Source organism: Macadamia integrifolia, unplaced genomic scaffold (genome assembly GCF_013358625.1).
Source record: "Macadamia integrifolia cultivar HAES 741 unplaced genomic scaffold, SCU_Mint_v3 scaffold1073, whole genome shotgun sequence".
In the NCBI taxonomy this organism is placed as follows: Eukaryota; Viridiplantae; Streptophyta; class Magnoliopsida; order Proteales; family Proteaceae; genus Macadamia; species Macadamia integrifolia.
This window is the reverse complement of record NW_024868075.1, coordinates 99,095-103,571: the sequence shown is the minus strand read 5'-3', so window position 1 is coordinate 103,571 and position 4,477 is coordinate 99,095. Positions and strand designations below refer to the sequence as shown.

Genomic DNA, 4,477 nt, shown 5'->3' with positions numbered 1-4,477 from the left:
GGTGGTGGTGGGGTGGGACCAGCCTTTATTGCATATGTGGCTTATGCATCAACTGATTTTAAAAAAAAGTGATCTTCCTTCAGGGGAACTGGCTGCCTCTCCACACTCTTGCTGCATCTGGAGAGTTCTACATTGCGGATTCTTTGCTGAAGCACATTGTTGATACTGATAAGGTATGAATTGTGAGTAGTTGATATTTATCATGCACCAAACTTATCTCGCTTTGTATTCCGACTCATCATTTAGCAGGATATTATATTTCAAGGATCCCAATGTTAGCCACTGTACTCCTTATTTTAGTTTCTATGTTTTTACTTTGAGATCTGAAATTATTGACACTCTTTGGTGCCTTTTTCCCAGGACGGTTTCACTACACTTCATATAGCAATAATTTGTAAGAAGCAGGCCATTACCAACTACCTTTTGAGAGAAAATGCAAATCCTTTTGTCTGTGATAAAGGAAGTAGGAATTTGCTCTGGACATATGAAATTATATTGTGTCTACTAACAGTGTGCTAGAATCATATGAAGTCTAGATTTGTTTATGTGATGCTTAAAGCTTCTTAACTATCAATATGATTAGCTGACAAATTCAAGACTTGACAATGCCTGTTTGAGGAAGGAGGTCGTAAGTATATTTCCATTTATGTGGAAGAATCTTAAAATAGTGTTCTTTTTTTTCAATTGATTTTCTGTTGCCCCTTTTGAAGGGATACCATATTTGCCAGTCATTTTCTCAGCTTCAATATGCTATAAAACGGGTTCCCCTATTTGCATCTGACACCTAAGTCATAAGCATCCTGAGTGGACAATTTTATAGCCATAATTGGTCCTTCCCATGTGCAAGTTAAATGATTTCTGACAACTTAGTCATTTTATTGTTTTCAGTGAAACGAAATTATTTTGTTGCATTTGAAGGATCAGTTGAATACTGAATGGTCAGTAAGAGATGTCATATGAATTTCCCAATGAGTAATAATGTGTTGTCTTTCTCTCAGTTGGTGTAGCTCAGAACCTGCAGTTGTGTTTACTCTGTTTTTTAAGTTTCCTATTGCTATAGATTGATTTGAATGATGAAACAAGATTCATGTAGCCTACCTCATTTGGTTTAGTTAATTTAAGTTAATTAACTACTGCTATAGACTAAGTCAAAAAAAAAAAATTTGTCTGTAGTAAACTGATTGACATATTGATTGACCCATTTTTCCTCCATTTTCTGCTTATAACAGGAAGGGCCCACCTTGATGCAGTATGCATTATGCTGTCCAAACTGCATCAAGCCACGCAATTAAAATTCTTCTATTGTATAATGTTGATATTAACCTTCCAGATGATGTATGTACAAAGTCTTCAGCCGCCGCCCCTCCCCTCTTTTTCATTTGTGTCATTTCCTATGTTAATGTGATTGAAATTTAATCCTGTTTTTGTCCTTTGCAGGATGGATGGACACCATTACATCTTCTGTTCAAGCCCGAAGAAAAGATATAGTGAGGCTTTTGTTGATTAAAGGAGCTGATAAGACGTTAAAAAGTGGGGTAATGCCCTACTAAAGTTATTAGCTTTGCTATGGTGGTGTTTTTAAGTGGATCAGTTTGTCTTTTCTATTTTGTCAAAACTCTCCTGAGTGACTATTATATGTGGTGATGATTCTTACCCTAGATTACATGCTTGGCCCGCCAAAAAATCTTATGTTTAGAACTGTTTTAGCTGATGGACTATTCTTGACATAACCAAATAAAAGACTAATTTGATTGTCCTAGCAGTCCAATATACTGATGTACATGACTTATTTCCCTGTTTCAACAATTGATTGCATTTTTTATTGGATTGCATATTATACTTTCTGTTCGGATAGTTGAGATCAACATGAGTGGTGATGGTGACATGTCAAATAAATGTATATGTTGTGTGAAAACATTAGACAGGCCTCGGCGCAACATAAAGGTTGTTTCATTGCCACCTAGTGGTGGCAGGCTCAAGTCGGCTTACATTATGACCCTCTCTAAACCTCGAAGTGATGGGAACCTCATGCAATGGGTATGCCCTTATTGTGAAAAACATTGGACTACTAAAATCTTAATGTTTTTAAGACATCGTTTTAATTAAATGCGAAGAGATAAGTGTTCAATGGTGGTGTTTATCACCATGGTTGGACTTAAATGAGCTTGTATATGTTCTAGATATGCACCTATAAGCTGATCAAGATCATATCAGCCGTAAAAACTTAGTAGTTGCATCAAAGCCCATGGGACACTGCAACCAGCATCCTTGTAACATGGGAGGAGGCTAGGGTATTCATGGATATGCATCATTTTCCCCAAAATCTTTGTTTTACTGTCTTATTAAACCATGTAATGCATTTTTCCTAAGATGCTTTTTTTCTTGTGGCTGTAGATTCACAAACTGCCTCAGCTGACACTGTTTCTTGTGTTTCAGGATTGCTTAACTCCACTTGAACTCTGTCTCTATTCTGGTAAGGACACAAGGACTTATGAGCTAATCAGGTCGTTAAAGCAGCTACCCAAGTCACAATGACTGCAATTGTATTCTTCACTACTGCAATTCTGCTGTTCAGTTTCTGTACCTTCTTACATAGATGCAGAGTAAACTGTAGAGTTATGGTTGTACAAAACATCTCTCTCTCTCTCTCTCTCTCTCTCTCTGTGCATGGACCCACCAAAAATTTCATTATGGGCCACTTTATCAGTAACTTTTTCCAGATTCAGCTTAAAGTTGCCCATCCGGTGCTCAAAGCACCACCTACTGGATCAGTACTACTTCATGTAAGGGGAAATGCAGGCTAAGATAAAGTTATAAACATACCTTTATTACTAGAGATTAAAAGGGGAAAAGTTTCTCATGCAACCAATGTGATTAAATTTTCTCTCACATGGTCCCATATAGATGATATAGATCTCACATCATCATTGATGTGGCATGAGAGAGTTTCCTGAAGGGTATCCTAGTAATTTCATAAGCATCATTAATATGTAAGTTACCTAAATACCCTTTTCATGAGGAGGTGCATGTGAGACAAATCCCGGGATTTCACACGTGAAGGGCGGGAGAAAGCAGTCCACGGTCGAGCCTGCTAGCGTGCCGTCCGCCCCGAGCATTGGAAAAAAATGTTTAGATAGATTAAATTATCATATCCCATGGTTGTAGATTCCTAGGGGGAAAAGAAATATAAGCTTTTCTTGTTGACCCAAATTTCCAACTTTTTCCAGAGGATGCGTGTTTGGGTTACTGTTCCCTGATTTGCGTGTTTGGGTTACTGTTCTCTCTCTCTCTCTCTCACAGAGTGTTTGAAAGCAGTTAATGAAGATTGAAGAGTAAAGAGAGGTGGTTGAGTTATTTGTTTTTTGGTAAGATGGTTGGGGTAAATGTTATTGAAGCATTAATACCATCACCCAAGCCATCTACTTGTAATTATTAAGAGTGGGCTTAGATGATCAACAGTTACAATTTAATCAAATGTCTTTCTTGGTTACCCTATATTTCATTATTGTCCATGGATTAATGTGTGAGTATGTTACGATGTCGTATAAATCATATGGGGGTTAATCATACAGTGATTATTAAAGGGGTTTAGTGTGGGTTGATATGATTTTGAGTTCTTTCTATTTGTAAACCAATTTATATGGTTGAGTTCTCCGAATGTTTGTATCAAAGCATTCAATTCTCGAATTAAAACCTTGCATGGAAGGGATTTGGAGTAAGTTGATATAATCTTAGGTTCTCTCACGTACCTTGTAAGCCGATTTATATGGTTGAGTTCTCCAAAAATTAGTATTAGTGATATCAGAGTAGTTGATCATCAGTTTCAACCCTCGCACTAGAAAAATGACTTGGAGCCAAAGTGAAGTCTCTGGAAAATGATTACTTGCCACAAAGCAAAGATCTGGTGTAGACTGTAGCCCTTAGAAATGGTTACCTGATTTGAAATAATCCGTTGTAAACATTGATTTAGGAATATGATGGTACGATTTCCTTCATCTTGTAAGTCAATTTACATATTCGAATTCTCCCAAAATTTCTATCAGAATATAAGACTTGAAGACCCATTTTCAAAGATAAATCTATTAGGTGTGAAATATTCTCTAAATCTCCTTTCATGGCAAAGAAGCATTACTATTTTTTTTCTTTTTTATTGAAGCATGACTACTTGTTTGGTGGCAGTTGATAACAATCAAACCAACCTTACTTCTATTTTTAAAATGGAGCATAACCTTCCAACCCCTTGTTAGATGTGTCTTGAGAAGGTTACAGCAACTAGAAGGATATCACATGTTGCCCCCATCATAAATCCTAATTTATACAAACTCATTTGATGGGCAAAACTACTAAGTTTTAGAATATTGAAATGCCAATGATTAGTATCTTAAGAACAAGAGTCCAGTAGAGACAATATCGAATAAACATTGTATTATAAGAGGGTGGACTTCTTAACTAAAAAAAAAAAAAAGTGGGTAGACTC

General features: G+C 36.6%; 1 pseudogene; it reads left to right on the top strand.

The window, feature by feature from the left end:
* The window catches only part of LOC122062571, a 6,667-nt pseudogene extending 3,847 nt beyond the window's left edge, over positions 1-2,820 (top strand).
* Positions 2,821-4,477: the final 1,657 nt, after the last annotated feature.